This window comes from Balaenoptera physalus, assembly GCF_965194825.1.
Source record: "Balaenoptera physalus genome assembly, chromosome: 4".
Lineage (NCBI taxonomy): Eukaryota > Metazoa > Chordata > Mammalia > Artiodactyla > Balaenopteridae > Balaenoptera > Balaenoptera physalus.
In genome coordinates, this window is record NC_138891.1 from 140,509,992 (window position 1) to 140,529,163 (window position 19,172).

At 41.7% G+C, this 19,172-nt stretch overlaps 1 long non-coding RNA gene across 1 annotated transcript in view; it reads right to left on the bottom strand.

Annotated features, from left to right (window-relative positions):
* Positions 1 to 12,073, bottom strand: part of LOC309659306 — a 41,405-nt gene extending 29,332 nt beyond the window's left edge. Inside the window, exon 1 of the long non-coding RNA XR_014262735.1 lies at positions 160 to 12,073. This is a non-coding gene — a long non-coding RNA (uncharacterized lncRNA). The remainder of the gene's footprint in view (positions 1 to 159) is intronic.
* Positions 12,074 to 19,172: the final 7,099 nt, after the last annotated feature.

Here is a 19,172-nt window from a genome sequence, read left to right on the forward strand (position 1 = left end):
TTTGTTTCCTAAATCTGTGCGTCTATTTCTGTGTTGTAAATAAGTTCATTTGTGAAAATGGTCATTTTTGTCAGGACTCCAAATCCTTTTCTTTACTGCTAGGTTTGAGACATCACCAGAACCCATCCCCACCACATCTGCACTGAAAATTTCACTTACCTTCTTTAGCTGCTGTTCCTTGAGAGCTTCCCCAGAGACACAGCAATCCTGTCACCGCAGTCGGCTAAGTACCTGCCCCCGCTTGGCACTACATCCTTCCCGGTGACGGGCTAAACAAGGGGGTGCCTTGGAGTCTAACCTAACGGATTTGCACGCTCAGGCCCTCTCTCCAAGAATGTTCACAGCCCCTGAAACCTGTCCAAAGAAAACTGTAAAACTTCCACCCTCAATCCAGCAGTTCTGAACACTGGGTCTGTGTGTTTCCTTGCTAAAACCAAGCCAATGAGACGCGACGTGGATCCATAAAGGTTGGTTTTGCTGAGCCAACCTCAGCCAATTTTAGTGCGTGCCTTTTTGCATTTATCACAGTTATGCAGTCAGAAAGCCTGACGTCCGTTAAAACTAAAAGGTCATTCACGTCAACAGCAGGACTGTCTCAGTTTACAGCGGGGCTCCTTCTTGTCTAGAAAAAGCAAGGGGCTTTAGTGAAAAGGATTTGGGTTGCTTTCCATCTGGATTTTATTTTAGGTTTTTAATTATTTTTAGACATAGTTAATGTTTGACAAGGTAATACTTGCCTGTTATCAAAAAGTGTGAGAAGGTATACAAGTAAGAAGTTTCCCTCCTGCCCCATCCAACAAACCTCCACACTTAGTGGGTGGTTTTACATATTACCTTCTATCTAATAATATTCAGAGATTATTATGCAAATACAAACAAACGGATACTCCCCCTTTTGCACAAACGGTAGCATACCCTATACCCTATTCTGTACAGTTCCGTTCTGAGAGCGCGTTCGTAAGTCCAATTTGTTCGTATGTCCAACAAAGTTAGCCTAGGTACCCAACTAACACAATCGGCTATATAGTACTGTACTGTAATAGGTTTATAATACTTTTCACACAAATAATACATTAAGAAAACACAAAAAACAAAGAAAACATTTTAAATCTTACAGTATATTATCGTGAAAAATACAGTCGTACAGTACAACAGCTGGCATAAAGGGGCTGGCATCAAGTGAACAGGCAAGAAGAGTTACTGACTGGGGGAGGGAGAGGAGGTGGGAGATGGTAGAGCTGAAGGGTGGTCAGCAATAGGAGACGGAGGGCAAGCTGCAATTTCACTCACGCCTGATGTTGATGGTACAGGTTCTGGGTTTGAAATAAAGATACTGTACTACTGTACTCTATACAGTACTGTACAGTAAAGTACACAAAAGCACAGCCACTTGTAGAGGATGCACGCACATGACAACATTCACCAGACACGTGAACTAACTTACGTGATTGGACATGCGAACACACGTTCACATCTTTGAAAGTTCGCAACTTGAAGTTTCATATGCAGGGGACTTGCTGTACTTTCCTTTGTAATTTAACACTCTTTCTTGGAGCCATCTCATTAGTACATAAAAGGCACACCCCCTGTAGCGTTCCATTGTATGTATGGATGTCCCATGATATACTTAACCAGTCTTATTTTAGGGGGACAAGTATGTTGTTGCCAACATTTTGCTGTACAAAATTACCCAAATCTATTTTTCAAATGTGATCTGTTCACTAGTGCCTGAAGAAGCCATCAGGCAATGAAGAAATCACTGCCAATCACACCAGGGCCCCAAGGCATGTGTCTCAGTTGTAAAAAGTGGATTTCCAACAGGGAGCACACATTTTTACCCCACAGAAGTTGGGAACTGAAGATTTTTCCCTCTCCACCTAAGTTCTTCCAAGAATTTTCCTGAGAATTTGCCTCCAATGTAAGGATTGTGAAACCCTCTTATGCCCAATATACAAAAGAATCTCTGGGTATTACAGATTCACACAAGGTCAAAGCCATCACACAATTAAAGGACCCACAGCACCTTTAAATTTCCACTAACACCCGATTCTTTCGATTCAAACACTTTGTATGTTAAGAGCCATGCAAAGGATAAACTAATTTTAGCAAGAGAAAGCACTCAGCAAAATGACTAACCCATAGCAAGTGCTCAGTAAATAACAGCGAAAAATCAATGAGCCACCTACAACCTGCTTCCTGTAGTCAATAAAATACGAACCACTTAAACACTCAAAAGAGATGAATAAACACTGAAAAGAAAGTTTAATGCCTGCAGCCCACCTCAGTTTTCCCTCACCCCCAATTTCTAGGTTAATGTCTGATGATCTAAGCCAGAGTTCAACCCTGGATCATATCACAGCACTAGATCTATGGGTTCTAGAATCAAGGCAGTAACTATACCACATCGCCAGAAAGGCCAATGTCGGTGGTTGTCAAAGTGTGGTCTATCCAGAGACCCCCGGGAGTCTCAGACCCTTTCAGGGACTCCATGAGGTCAAAGCCAGTTTTATAGTAACACTAAGACCTGCCTTTCTCACTCTTGCTCTCTCAATATACTGTGGAGTTTTCCAGAAGATTTGTGACATGTGATATTGCAACGGATTGAAAATAAAGGCAGGAATGAGAAAGAATCCAGCTGTCTTCCAGTAGGCCAGCCATTAAAGAGACTTGAAAAAAAAAATGCAAAAGAATGCTGCTCTTCCTAGTAGACGACTTTGTTTTGGAAAATATAGTTTTTTTAATAAAATATATTATTTATGTCAACCTGTAATGGGCCTATTACTTTTTACTCAATAAAATATATTTAAAATTTCTCAGTTTTACTTTCTAATACAGTAAAAATGCTCTGGGTAGCACAGCCCACAAAAACAAAAGCTCTTGGAGGTCTTTAGTGATTTTTAAGAGTGTGAAGGGGCTCCAAAACCAACAAGTTTGAGAACCCTTACCCTGTATGACAAATAAAGATATGCTGGTTTTCAGTTCCTTCACCTGAAGTTCTAGGGGGTCAGCCAGCCTGTGGACTTAGTCACACTTACATTCCCAGCACCCACACAGCACCTGCATGCGGTGGTGCCCAGTGTGTGAAGGAGGGAGGAGGGGAGGGGGCAGAGCAGACCGAGGACCTTTCCATCAATTATCACTAAGTAGTGCACCTAAGGCAAAGGTAGGAAAACGCTACAAGAGAACATGGAAAGTTGTTTGGGGTGAATTGCTTACCGTGAAGAATATAAGCAAATGGAAAAAGACTTGGAGATCTATGTGGAAAGAAAGGGAAGGCAGGAAACACATAAACAGATGTTCATGTCCCAGGAAGCTTGTCTGGCGCATCTGGTTCAACCCCTCTCACTGCTGCTGATGCTTCACGAAGAGCCTCTTTGCACGTGACCCACCCCCCAGCCCCAAGCCTGGGCAGCCAGGTGTACCCAGGTTTCTGGGACCACCCTCAACTGTGCACCACACACCCTCACGCACGTGCCCCTATGGTTCTGATAAGAATGTATCTCGGAGGGGAACGGAGTCAAGATGGTGGTGTGGGAAGACGGGGAATTAGCGTCTCCCCACAACTAAAGCTTCTGCCGGCAGCTGGTGGGGGACACTGACCCCCAAGGAGACAGGAGGAACCCCAGAGTGAACTGGTAGGATGTAGGGGGACTGAGGGGGGAGGAGAAGTGGAGGCCAGACAAGATCGGTGCCCCTGAAGCCCCGAGATCAGGAGACGCGGGTGGGAGGGACTCTCTAGGAAGAGCGGGAGAGGAGAGGAGGATGATTCCCCTGCCCACTCGGGCGGGGGAGCCTGCTGAGCTCCCAAGCCGGTACGCCCCCTCCAAAGCCCCACCCAGGCCGCATGGGTCCTGGGGGCATAGGAGGGAGGCTGGGGAGGTCAGAAGAGGCAGGTGGGAGGGGCCCTCCCAGACCCCAGACTGGAGGAGCAGGAGAGGAGAGGAGGGCGTTTGCCCCACCCACTCGAGCCCAGGAAGCCTGCTGGGCTCCCAGGTGAGGTCCCTGCCCTTTGAGACCAGGGGTGGGGGCTATGCCTGGGCCCCGTCTGTTCCTTGAGCCTAAACCCCACCCCCCACAGCCCCCAGTGCCTTTTCCAGCCCTGTGGGTCCTGAGCATAGGCCCCGCCCACCACCCAAACCTCTCCCTTGCTTAGGCCCCAAGCATCACAGCCAAGGCCTTCCCCCTCAACCTTTTTTTTTTTTTCCTTTTCTTTTCCTTCCTCCTCTTTTTTACTATTGTGGTACTGATGTACCTTCTGGTTGTTGATTCATCTGTATTTTTATTTTTATATTCTTTCTAACATAGCTGTTAGTTTCCTAGTCTAATTTTATTTTTTAATTTGTTATTGTTCTCTCTTTTTTTTTTTTTTTTTTGCCACCCCACACTGCTTGCAGGATCTTGATTTGGAAGCCAAGGGTTGGGCGGAAACTCCTGCAGTGGGAGCTCCAAGTCCCAACGACTGGAGTAACAGAGAACCTCAGACCGCAGGGAATATCCATTGGAGTGAGGTCTCACAGAATTCCTCATCTCAGCACCAAGACCCAGCTCTACCCAACAGCCTACAAACTCCAGTGTTGGAAGCCTCAGGCCAAACAACCAGTAAGACAGGAACACAATCCCACTCATAGAAAAAAAAAAGAAAGAAAGAAAGAAAGAAATGGCAAAAAAATATGTCACAGATGAAGCAGCAAGGTAAAAACCTACAAGACCAAATAAATGAAGAGGAAATAGTCAATCTACCTGAAAAAAGAATTCAGAGTAATGATAGTAAAGATGATCTAGAATCTCAGAAATAGAATGGAAGCACGGATTAAGAAAATACAAGAAATGTTTAACAATGATTTAGAAGAACTGAAGAACAAGCAAATAGAGATGAACAACACAATAACTGAAATGAAAAATACGAATCAGTAACAGAATAACGGAGGCAGAAGAACAAATAAGTGAGCTGGAAGACAAAACGGTAGAAATAACTGCCGAGGAGCAGAATAAAGAAAAAAGAAAGAAAAGAATTGAAGACAATCTCAGAGACTTCTGGCACAACACTAAACGCACCAGTATTTGAATTATAGGGGTCCCAGAAGAAGAAGAGAAAAAGAAAGGGTCTGAGAAAATATTTGAAGGGATTATAGTGTAAAACTTCCCTAATATGGGAAAGGAAATAGTCACCCAAGTCCAGGAAGCATAGAGAGCCCCATACAGGATAAACCCTACAAAAAACACACCAAGATACATATTAATCAAACTAACAAAAATTAAATTCAATGAAAAAATATTAAAAGCAACAAGGGAAAAACAAAAAATAACATACAAAAGAATCCCCATAAGGTCATCAGTTGATTTTTCAGTGGAAACTCTGCAGGCCAGAAGGCAGTGGTAGGATATACTTAAAGTGATGAAAGAGAACAACCTACAACCAAGATTACTCTACACAGCAAAGATCTCATTCAGATTTGATGAAGAAATCAAAAGCTTTTCAGAAAAACAAAAGCTAAGAGAATTCAGAACCACCAAACCAGCTTTACAACAAATGCTGAAGGAACTTCTCTAAGCGGGAAACAGAAGAGAAGAAAAAGACCCACGAAACAAACCCAAAACAATTAAGAAAAAGGTAATAGGAACATACATATCGATAATAACGTTGAATGTAAATGGATTAAATGCCCCAACCAAAAGACACAGACTGGCTGAATGGATACAAAAACAAGACCCATATATATGTTGTCTACAAGAGACCCACTTCAGACCTAGGGACACATGCAGACTGAAAGTGAAAGGATGGAAAAAGATCTTCCATGAAAATGGAAATCAAAAGAAAGCTGGAGTAGCAATACTCGTATCAGATAAAATAGACTTTAAAATAAAGAATGTTACAACAAATAAGGAGGGACACTACATAATGATCAAAGGATCAATCCAAGAAGAAGATATAACAATTATAAATGTTTATGCACCCAACATAGGAGCACCTCAATACATAAGGTAAATGCTAACAACCATGAAAGGAGAAATCGACAGTAACACAATAATAGTAGGGGACTTTAACATCCCACTTACACCAATGGACAGATCATCCAAGCAGAAAATAAATAAGGAAACACAAGCTTTAAATGGCACAACAGACCAGATAGATCTAATTGATATTTATAGGACATTCCTCCCAAAAGTGACAGAATACACTTTCTTCTCAAGTGCACATGGAACATTCTCCAGGATAGATCACATCTTGTTTCACAGATCAAGCCTCAGAAAATTTAAGAAATTGAAATCATATCAAGCATCTTTTCTGACCACAACACTATGACATTGGAAATAAATTACAGGGAAAAAACTGTAAAAAACACAAATACATGGAGGCTAAACAATGCACTACTAAATAACCAAGAGATCACTGAAGAAATCAAAGAAGAAATTTAAAAAATACATAGAAACAAATGACAACAAGAACACAACGACCCAAAACCTATGGGATGCAGCAAAAGCAGTTCTAAGAGGGAAGTTTATAGCAATTCAATCTCACCTCAAGAAATAAGAAAAATCTCAAATAAACAATCTGGCCCTGCACTTAAAACAACTAGAGAAAGAAGATCAAAGAAAACCCAAAGTTAGTAGAAGGAAAGAAATCATAAAGATCAGAGCAGAAATAAATGAAATAGAAATGAAAAAAAAACAATAGCAAAGATCAATAAAACTAAATGCTGGTTCTTTGAGAAGATGAACAAAGTTGACACACCCTTAGCCAGACTCATCAAGAAAAAAAGAGAGAGGAAACAAATCAATAAAATTAGAAATGAAAAAGGAGAAATCAAAACTGACACTGCAGAAATAAAAAGTATTATAAGAGACTGCTACAAACAACTATATGCCAGTAAAATGGACAACCATGAAGAAATGGACACATTCTTGGAAAGGTACAATTTTCCAAGACTGAACCAGGAAGAATTAGAAAATATAAACAGACCTATCACAAGTAATGAAATTGAAACTGTAATTAAAAACCTTCCACAAACAAAAGTCCAGGACCAGATGGCTTCACAGGTGACTTCTATCAAATATTTAGAGAAGAGCTAACACCAATCCTTCTCAAACTCTTGCAAAAAATTGCAGAGGGAGAAACACTCCCAAATTCATTCTACGAAGCCACCATCACCCTGATACCAAAAACAGAAAAAGATATCACAGAAACAGAAAATTATAGACCAATATCACTGATGAACATAGATGCAAAAACCCTGAACAAAATACCAGCAAACAGAATCCAACAGCACATTAAAAGGATCATACACCATGATCAAGTGGGATTTATCCCAGGGATGCAAGGATTCTTCAATATATGCAAATCAATCAATGTGATACACCACATTAACAAATTAAGGAATAAAAACCATATGATCATCTCAATAGATGCAGAAAAAGCTTTCAACAAATTAAACACCCATTTATGATAAAAACCCTCCATAAAGTAGGTATAGAGGGAACTTTTCTCAACATAATAAAGACAATATATGACAAACCCACAGCCAACATCGTTCTCAATGGTGAAAAACTGAAACCGTTTCCACCAAGATCAGGAAAAAGACAAGGTTGCCCACTCCCACCACTATTATTCAACACAGTTTTGGAAGTTTTAGCCACAGCAATCAGAGAAGAAAAAGAAATAAAAGGAATCCAAATCGGAAAAGAAGAAGTTAAGTTCTCACTGTTTGCAGATGACATGATACTATACATAGAGAATCCTAAAGACGCTACCAGAAAACTACTAGAGCTAATCAATGAATGTGGTAGAGTAGCAGGATACAAAATTAATGCACAGATATCTTTCATTCCTATACACTAAAGGTGAAAAATCTGAAAGAGAAATTAAGGAAACACTCCCATTTACCACTGCAACAAAAAGAATAAAATACCTAGGAATAAACCTACCTAAGGAGACAAAAGACCTGTACTCAGAAAACTATAAGACACTGATGAAAGAAATCAAAGATGACACAAACAGATGGAGAGATATACCATGTTCTTGGATTGGAAGAATCAACATTGTGAAAATGACTATACTACCCAAAGCAATCTACAGATTCAATGCAATCCCTATCAAACTACCAATGGCATTCTTCACAGAATTAGAACAAAAAATCTTACAGTTCGTATGGAAACACAAAAGACCCCGAATAGCCAAAGCAATCTTGAGGAAGAAAAACAGAGCTGGAGGAATCAGGCTCCCCAACTTCAAACTATACCACAAAGCTACAGTAATCAAGACAGTATGGTACTGGCACAAAAACAGAAATATAGATCAGTGGTACAGGATAGAATGCCCAGAAATAAACCCACACACATATGGACACCTAATTTATGACAAAGGAGGCAAAAACATATAATGGAGAAAAGACAGCCTCTTCAATAAGTGATGCTGGGAAAACTGGACAGCTACATGTAAAAGAATGAAATTAGAACACTCCCTAACACCATACACAAAAATAAACTCCAAATGGATTAAAGACTTAAATGTAAGACCATACACTATAAAACTTTTAGAGGAAAACATAGGAAAAACACTCTTTGACATAAACCACAGCAAGATCTTTATTAACCCACCTCCTAGAGTAACAGAAATAAAAACAAAAATAAATAAATGGGACTTAATTAAACCTAAAATCTTTTGCACGGCAAAGGAAACCATAAACAAGACAAAAAGACAACCCTCAGAATGGGAGAAAATATTTGCAAATGAAACAACAGACAAAGGTTTAATCTCCAAAATATGCAAACAGCTCATGGAGCTCAATATCAAAGAAACAAACAATCCAGTTAAAAAATGAGTGGAAGACCTAAATAGACATTTCACTAAGGAAGACATACAGATGGCCAAGAGGCACATGAAAACATGCTCAACATCACTAATTATTAGAGAAATGCAAATCAAAACTACAATGAGGTATCACTTCATGCCGGTCAGAATGGCCATTATCAAAAAAGCTAGAAACAATAAATGCTGGAAAGGGTGTGGTGAAAAGGGAACGCTCCTACACTGTTGGTGGGAAAGTAAATTGATATAACCACTATGGAAAACATTATGGAAGTTCCTTAAAAAACTAAAAATAGAACTACCATATGACCTAGAAATCCCACTACTAGGTATATACCCTGAGAAAACCATAATTCAAAAAGAGACATGCACCACAATGTTCATTGCAACACTATTTACAATAGCCAGGACATGGAACCAACCTAAATGTCCATCGACAGATGAATGGTTAAAGAAGATGTGGTATATATATACAATGGAATATTATTCAGCCATAAAAAGAAACAAAATTGAGTTATTTGTAGTGAGGTGGATAGACCTAGAGTCTGTCATACAGAGTGAAGTAAGTCCGAAAGAGAAAAACAAATACTGTATGCTAACTCATACATATATGGAATCTAAAAAAAAAAAAAATGGTACTGATGAACCTAGTTGCAGGGCAGGAATAAAGAGGTAGACATAGAATGGACTTGATGACACGGGGTGGGAGGGGAAGCTGGGGTGAAGTGAGAGTAGCATCAACATACATACACTACAGAATGTAAAATAGTTGGCTGGTGGGAAGCAGCAGCATAGCACAGGGAGATCGGCTTGGTGCTTTGCAATGACCTAGAGGGGTGGGATAGGGAGGGTGGGAGGGAGGCTCAAGAGGGAGGGGATATGCGGACACGTGTATGCATATAGCTGATTCACTTTGTTGTACAACAGAAACTAACATGGTGTTGTGAAGCAATTATACTCCAATAAAGATCTATTTAAAAAAAAAAAAAAAGAATGTATCTGGGACACATGGTGCTGATGTTGTTGCCCTGGGTGCCCATCGCTGAGTGTGCCTGGGCACTTAGCTGAAGAGCTGCCATTTTGCCCTCCTGTGAACACCCCACCAGCAAGGCCTGAGGGCTCCTCTATCCACTCCCCAACCAACACTTGGTATTAGAAGTCTTCCTAATTTTGCCTAATGGATTGAAAGTGATATCTTATTCTTTTACTTTGCATTTTTCCCATTCCCATTCCTAAAGAGTGTCTCCTCCTAAGCTTAAGCACCTTTTGGAGGTCTGCCTCTCCTGTAAATCACCTGTTTATATCCTTCATCCTTTTTTCCATTAGAATTTCTTCTTTCTTTTAATTGAAATATAATTGATTTACAATGTTGTGTTAGTTTCTGGTGTACAGCAAAGTGATTCAGTTTTATATATATATATTTTTTTCTTTTTCATATTCTTTTCCATTATGTTTTATTACAAGATATTGAATATAGTTCCCTGTGCCATACAGTAGGTCCTTGTTGGTTATCTATTTTATATACAGTAGTGTGTATATGTTAATCCCAAACTCCTAATTCATCCCTCCCCCACCCCCTTTCCCCTTTTCGTAACCATAAGTTTGTTTTGTATGTCTGTGAGTCTGTTTCTGTTTTGTAATTAAGTCCATTTGTATCAGATTTTAGATTCCACATGTAAATGATATCATATGGTATTTGCCTTTCTTTTTTTTTAACCGGTTTCTGAAATAAAGTCATTCTACCAGTTAGTCTATAAGTCTCTGCTGGCTTATGCATTCAACAGTCTTTTTTATTGAAGTATGGTTGATATACAATGTTGTGTTAATTTCTGCTGTACTTATTTGTAAATAAGTTCATTTGCATCATATTTTAGATTCCACATATAAGAGGTATCGTATGATATTTGTCTTTCTTTGTCTTACTTCACTTAGTATGAGACTATCTAGGTCCATCCATGTTGCTGCAAATGGCATTATTTCACAGAACTCCTTCTCTGTCTTACTGGTTTGTAGGTGTTTCTCATATATTCTTTATTAGTTTCAGCTGTGGACACATCTTTCTGCAACCTGACACCTTCTCCAATCTGTTGTCTTTCTCTAACCTTGTCCATGGGGTCCTCATGGGCAATAGGTTTTATTGATTTTGTTTGTTTGTTTGTGATGTGAGCTTTTAAACTTTGGCTTACTAATCCTTTTCCCTCTCTAAGGCCAAAGACATCCTCCTACATCTTCTTCTATTGAATTTATGGTTTTACGGTTCACATTTAGGTCTTTAGTCCAGTGGGAGTCAAAGCTGGTAATGAACTTATCTTTACATTGCAAACCAAGCCGTGCAGTAGCCAATGTATAAAAGCCAGGCATTTCCTTGCAATGGCCAGAGAGTCCCCATCTTGAGCCTGTACCTCTGGGGACGGCTCAGCAGGTATGTTCTAAATTCCAGTGGCTGAAGGCTTTACGGAGGCTCCTTCTAATGGAGCTGTTCCATCCGGAGCCCGCGGCACAAACACCCATGCACGCCTTCCTCCCCAGGACAAACCCCACTGAGCCCCAGTATGTCGGGGCCATCTGAGTTCATGGTTTCCAAGAAAACCCAATTTGTGGTTCCAATGTGGTAGGAGCAGGTATCATCAGAGTAGTACCTGAAATACCTACATATTCCAATAACCAGCGCCTGCTCTCTGCCAGGAACTGTCGTAAGCACTTAGCACCCTTTATCCCAGGATCTTGCTTGTGGTGTAAGGTCTCATCGAAGCCTCGGTGGAGACACTCCAGGGAGTGATGAGACATGGCTGGTGAGAATTCATCAGGCGCAGAACATGGAGTGACACACATTACACCCCGGGAAACCAATGGCATTGGCCAACCTTCTAGCATCTGCTACAGAAAACCATTCATGCCTTGTACATCCTTTGAGCCCAGCCCTTTGCTTGAGGGTCCTGGTAACAGCGTGACTGCTTGAAATCCAGCTGGGGCAAATGCAGAGCCATAGCAAGAAATGCTCGCTGTTAAGGTTGTAACACAAAGCGGAATCTAAAAATAAAAAATTCACGAGCTTCCCTGGTAGCACAGTGGTTAGGAATCTGCCTGCCAGTGCAGGGGACACGGGTTCAAGCCCTGGTCTGGGAAGATCCCACATGCTGTGGAGCAACTAAGCCCGTGAGCCGCAGCTACTGAGCCTGTGCTCTAGAGCCCGTGCTCCACAACAAGAGAAGCCACTGCAGTGAGAAGCCCGCACGCAACAAGGAAGATCCAACGCAGCCAAAAATAAAATAAATTTATAATAATTAATTAATTAATTTAAAAGTCACCAAGGGGGGAAAGCAGCGAGGGAGTGGTGGTGGGATGAATTGGGAGATCAGGATTGACATGTATACACTAATATGTATAAAATAGATAACTAATAAGAACCTGCTGTGTAAAAAAGTAAATAAAATAAAATTCAAAAAAAATAAAAATAAAAAAGTCAAACTCATAGAAACAGAGAGTAGAATGGTGATTGCCAGGAGCTGGGGGTGGGGGAAACAGGAGAGGCTGGTGAAAGGGTACAGACTGAGTTATGAGGAAGGTCTGAGGATGGAATGTATAACATGGTGACTGTCATTTAGAATACTGTGTTGAATAATTGAAATTTGCTGAAAGAGTGGAACTTAAGTGTTCTCAAAAAAAAGAGAGAGTAAATACGTGAGGTGTTGGATGTGTGATAATTAGCAGGATGGTGGGAATCTCTCACAAAGTATACGGATATCTAATCCCCATATTGTACATTTTAAATACATTACAATTTTATTTGTCAACCATACCTCAATAAAACAAAAAATAAAGCTGTAGCCACATGTCGAGTGGGGTTCTCCCCATCCCCCAGACCTCAACGACGTCAGCTTGGACCCCCAACTCCATGTCAGATGCAGCAGTGTGAGGTCCTCTCCATTCATCCAATGGTTTCCTGAAGTTTCAGCCTCCAGGCCCTGGCCCTGGGGCAGGGTCTCCAGCATGTGAACACACAAGCACACATGAAAACCCAAGCATAATAACAAATGCTGAAGAGGATGTGGAGAAAAGGGAACCCTCCTACACTGTTGGTGAGAATGAAAGTTGGTGCAGCCACTATGGAAAACAGTATGGAGGTTCCTCAGAAAACTAAAAATAAAATTACCATATGATCCAGCAATCCCACTCCTGGGCATATACCTGGACAAAACTATAATTCAAAAAGAGACATGCACCCCTATGTTCATAGCAGCACTATTCACAATAGCGAAGACATGGAAACAACCTAAATGTCCATCGACAGATGAATGGATAAAGAAGATGTGGTACATATATACGATGGAATACTACTCAGCTATAAAAAAAGAACAAATTAATGTCATTTGCAGCAACATGGATGGACCTAGAGATGATCATACTAAGTGAAGTAAGTCACAAAGAGAAAGACAAATACCATATGATATCACTATATGTAGAATCTAAAATATGGCACAAATGAACCTATCTACAAAACAGGAAAAGACTCACAGAAATAGAGAACAGACCTGTGGTTGCCAAGGGGGAGGGGGTGGGGGAGGGAAGGACTGGGAGTGTGGGATTAGCCAATGCCAACGATTTTATAGAGAATGGATCAACAACAAGGTCCTACTGTGTAGCACAGGGAACTAGATTCAATACCCTGTGATAAACCATAATGGAAAAGAATATTTTAAAAAAGAATGTCAGAAAAAAGAAAGAAAAGCCGAGCAGAGCAAATGCGTGCACGTGTGGGCACGAGCATGCCTGGCTATTCATGTGTGCGTGCATGAACACACACGGAGAGGTATACACATGAGAGGACACATGTACATGAACGGGCGTGCACACTCGCACAAAACCAACTCGCACAGGACACCCGTTAGGGGTGACTGGCTTCACTGCAGATTGGTGGCCAGAGAGATGGAGAAGGGTTCAAACTGAAGTTCACGTGCAAAACTACCTCCAATTGCAGACCCTCAGGCGCCGCAGCACCACCACCCCCATCCCCTGACCTCTCTCTCCTCCCCCCTCTTTTCTCATCCTCCTCTTCTCATCTCTGAAAAAGCAAGGGGTCTTTCTCCTACCTCAAGTGTCATGGTGTTTTCCAAATATCACGACTATTTCCTCCTTGAGAAGAATTCTGCTGTCAGTCATTCAGATGACCAATGCTTTTAAATCATTTTATATAGTGAGAAGAGATGTACAATTTCAAGAAATTCCTCTCCTGGGCTAGCCTTCCCACGTGGATTCTTGAATGATGCTCTTTGTCACCTGCCACGGAATGTCGGGTACCTCTTAGCTACTTCACCCCTCATGTGTCTTTCAGGATCAGAACCGATGCCAGGAACCCGGGTGTCATGTCAGGCCAAGTCGTTTGCACTCTGCCCAAGAGATTCTAAGAGAACAACACACTGACACATTCTCAACGAACCGATAAGCAGTTCACAGGGGTGCATGATAAATGTTTTTCATCCTCAGGATATTTTCTTACCAACCACTTTCTCCACTCCTAGTTTAGTTGCCCGTGAAGTCCATTAGCTTAGAATGGGGGTTAGAAAAGCCCGTGGCAATGACGCAGTAAATTTGGAATCCTCAATGGCCAATGGCTCAAGACACCTACAATTGATATGGCCTTTCAGGAATGTAGATGAGCCTGTAATTTTAAGTACTGAACAAAAGTCTCCATGACTAATAGGGAGGAGAATAATCAAGGGGCAGAGGGTTGTCCTTCCCAGGAAGAAAAGAAGCTTACCTTCGATTTTAAAGTAGGTTCATCATGGGTTGTCGCAACTGTTTGATGGATCAAATGTCAGTATTATTTATTTTGTAGCTTAAAAAGGCGACATAAATTCTCCAGTTTCACATTTTGCCCCATTGGAATCCACAGTAACAAAAATCACAAAGGAATTTCTGGACTCTTCCCACACGTTCATCCAAAAAATTGATAATTAGAGCAACGGAATATGGTCCCACGCTTGGAAAGCAGTGACTGTACCAAGCGCACAAAAATTCAGGCTCAGTAGAAACTCTAAACCTAAGGATTTGGGGGATGTTGAGTGACAGTTTTCCAACATTTGCAGAAGCAACTTTGAGACTTGTCACCAGTAAGATCAATTTTGGCAAAGACATGCCACCTTCTCCAATCCACACAAAGACTGCAGGAACCAGGTATTGGAGCAACATTTAAGTGTCTAATTCTCGGTGTTCTTGACACCTTCACAAAGACTCACCTTAGAATTAGTAGTTAGTGTCTAGTTAAATATTGGTTGTGTGTGGCTGGCATGAAAGTGCTCACCACATTTTAAGTAAATAGGCTCTTTTAAAAGCATTTTCCCTTGGGGCGAAGATGCATTTCTCTTGGCCGGGTCTAAGGGAAGAGGTTGGATTCTATTTGTAAGTTTGCAGCTCCTCAGAGCCTCATTGGGGAGTTTGGACCAGTAATGACCACCAGTGTGGTCATTAGTAGTGGTGTGAACTGGTTTCTTCCCAAGAAGATTCTGTGCCAATACCTAACAATGAAAAGAAGAAATACAGAAATACACATTGCATTTGGAAAAGTGTCCCCTTTGCCTTGTCAATTCCAATAACACATATCCTCCAAGTTACCAAATATTCAGTGTTTCACATTTCAAGGGATGGGCAAGGATTGGCCTTTAGGAAAGAAAACCGGCTTAGGGCATATCCTACAATTGAATTAGACCCTATTGGGTGTCTACTCTGTATCAAATGTTATCTCTAACTAATAACAAACCTACCAACAAGGTACATTGATCCTGTGTTACTTGTCAAGCTCAGAAAGATTAAGTAACTTGTCCAAGGTCAACCAGCAAAGTGAAAGAACCAGAATTCCAAACTAATTTCTTCTGGTCCCAAACTATTGGTCTGTATTAGTCTTCTCAGGCTGCCATAACAAAATATCACAAACCAGGCAGCTTGGACAATAAGAATTTATTTTATCCTAATTTTGTTTTTTTTTTTAAAGCACTTTATTTTTTTTAATTTTATTTTATTGTTTATTTTGGCTGCTTTGGGTCTCTATTGCTGTGCACAGGCTTTCTCTAGTTGGGGCGAGTGGGGGCTACTCTTCATTGCGGTGCACGAGCTTCTCACTGCGGTGGCTTCTCTTGCTGTGGAACACAGGCTCTAGGCACGCGGGCTTCAGTAGTTGCAGCATGCGGGCTCAGTAGTTGCAGCGCACAGGCTTAGTTGCTCTGCGGCATGTGGGATCTTCCTGAACCAGGGATCGAACCCATGTCCCCTGCATTGGCAGGCAGATTCTAAACCACTGCGCCACCAGGGAAGTCCCTATTTTATCCTAATTTTGGAGGCTGAGAAGAAGTCCAAGATCAAGGTGTCACATTGTCGGCTTCTGATGAGAGCTCTCTTCCTGGCTTGCAAACAGCCGAGCTCGCTGGTGTCTCTTCTTACAAGGACACTAATCCTCTCAGAGAAGAGTCCCACACTTACGACCTTGTTTAACCTCAATTACTTCCTTAGAGCTCCCAGTTCCCATACAGCTACACCAGTGGTCAGGGCTTCAACACAGGAATCTGGGGGGACACATTCAGACCATAACATGGTCTTTCTACTACATCATGTGGCCTCTCTGTATCAATATATCAATTAGAGAAAATACACTAAAATTTTGGATATTTTCAGTCACAACATTACACACTAAGACTCAGGTCTTCCCTGGCCTAAATATTTTCAACCATTAAATTTTTTTTACCATTAAATCAGGAAGCAAGAACACAAGTTAGCAAGATAGAGTCAATCTTTTTCTTGACAACTTCTAAGAATTTTTTTGTATCATTTAATCTCAATTTTAATCTTTTGTCAGTTTTAGATATTACAAATACTTTCTCTTAGAGTGACACTTGCATGTCTGCCTTATCTTCTTTACTGAACAGGTCTTCTTTATTGAACAAAAATTCTTCTGTTCGTTTTAATGTGCTATACTATTGGCGCAGACACATGTGGAAGGACAAAGGACAATTTGGAATTTTGCTCCGCTGGGCTCAGATGACTTTCTCCAGTTCAGTAATCAGCAGGACTTTGTCTAATTGCACAATGCCAGCCATGCCAACTAAATCTGTTCCTTGCTCAGAACACTGTAGAATTAAGATATTCCCAAAAGACTAATGAAGCACAAATCAATGAAAGACAGGAACCATAGAAAAATCAGAGTTGCTCCCAGCTGTGAAAGACATAATCTTCCTTTAATATTTTGATTCCCTAGCAGAGCAGAAGTCATTTTTCTCCATGCATCACACTCAAAGGGACTTCAGACAGCATCATGCTCATATTGAAGGCTCCAGGGATTCACAGAGAGGCTGGCCTGCTTGTTATGATGATGCAGAGGGACAGGAGGCAGCTGTGATATTGATCGCTCCCAGCCAGGAGATGCTTTCAGAGATAATGGGAATCAGAGCTGAGTTTTGAAAAATGAATGGCCATAAAGAACAGTGGTTAAGACCATGGGCCTTGGGTTAGACTGACATGGGTTCAATTTCAGCTTCCAGCACTTTCTAGCTGCATGACCTTAGGCAAGTCACTTAACTGACATGGGGCTAGAGTGAGCCTTGGAAGGGAGCTGTGTAACAGGGCTTGGATCAGCCTGGCACTTGGTTTTCCACTTGGAACAAGTATTTGTGGGCAAGAGAGAATTTACTCTTGAGAATAGAGGTTCCACTGCAAATTAAGCATCTTGACCTCAGGACAGAGAGAAGACTTGCTCCTTCTTCTGGGCTCAAAGGGGAGGATGCAAAGCCCAGCTGAGAAGCTGAATGATAAGAGAGGCCCTGTCATGGTGTATCCAGCACTTTGGAAGGACCATTTCAAGTTCCTCCCAGGGCAGGAGGGGAGGTTCTTCCTCATAGTGTCTTTTTTTTTACCTTTTTTTTTTTTTTTTTGTGGCAGAGTATACACAACACAAAATTTACCATTTTGACTATTTTTAAGTGTAGAGGTCGGTGTCATTAAGCACATTCTCATGGTTGTACAACCATCACCACCCTCTATTCACAGAACTTTTTCATCATCCCAAGCTCAAACCCTGTCCCATTAAGCAGTAACTCCCCATCCCCTCCCCTCTCCCCTGGCACCTACTACTCTACTTTCTGTCTCTATGAGTTTGGCTACTCAAGGCACCTCATATCATGTAGAATCTTTACAGAATTTGTCTTGCTGTGACTGGCTTATTTCACTTATCCTAACTTCCTCAAGGTTCATCCCTGTTGGAGCACGTTTTAGAATTTCACTTCTTCTGAAGGGTGAATAATATTCATAATAAGGAATAAGGCTGGATAATCCTATGGATAGACCACATTTTGCTTCTCCAGTCATCCATCGATGGACACTTGGGCTGCTTCCACCTCTTGGCCACTCTGAGTGACGCTGATGAGCAACGGTGGACAGGTACCTGCCCACATCCCTGCCACCCCCCACAGTGCCCTCCACCCGGCCCTGGCCCTGGAGATTGTCCCTGTATCCAGGTTCTTTGATGACACCGATGCCCAGACAACTTCCCCTCATGTCTCAGTAAAAGCAAGGCTGACTTCATGTCTTCCCTCTGTACTCATCTGAGGAGGTGACTATTCTGAGAAAAGTTCCAGAACAATTCTCAGGAGGATGTCTTGGGGCCGCAGCAGCTGGGAAGGAGACCTGGATTCACCCCCTACTGAGCAAGTGCAGATGACACACTATCAACCTATCACCTGAATGTCGCAGAGAAGCCATTGCTTATCTTTCTTGCCAGACAATATATGGGGACCTGCCTTAGGAGGGCACAACATTTTCGCTTGGTGGTTGTTAGCAGGTTAAAAGCCATGCAAACCTGAGATAATTGCATCACACCCCATAAATTATTAGTGTGTGTGTGTGTGTGTGTGGCAGTAACATAGACCAGTACCCAACAGCACTGAGTAGAGAGAATGACCTAGAATTTCCTGGTGTTTCCAAAGTCAGATGACCTCCAAGCAGGAGGCCTCCACTCAAGCCTGGTGACCACACCTATGACCCTCTGGGGACTGTGGGTCCCAAGCCGGAGCTCAGCACTCCTCCAGATGGGCGATTCACATCCACCCCCAGGTGTGAGCCCAGATGGCTTGGCCACCCATCCCTAGAGCAGAGGTTTGACCAGAAGATCTGAAGGCATGTTGGGGAAGCTAGTAAAATAGTCTTGTTCAGGCTTCAGAGGAAACAATAGACCTTTGACTAAACAAAGACCCTGAAAGAGCTACATGCCGAACTGCTAGACTACATGCAGGTCAGCAGAAATGGTGTTAGCAAGTCTTGGGAACCAACAGATAAAGAAGGGAGTAAGTCACGAAGCTTCTTGGGCCTTGGGAATCTGGCTAGT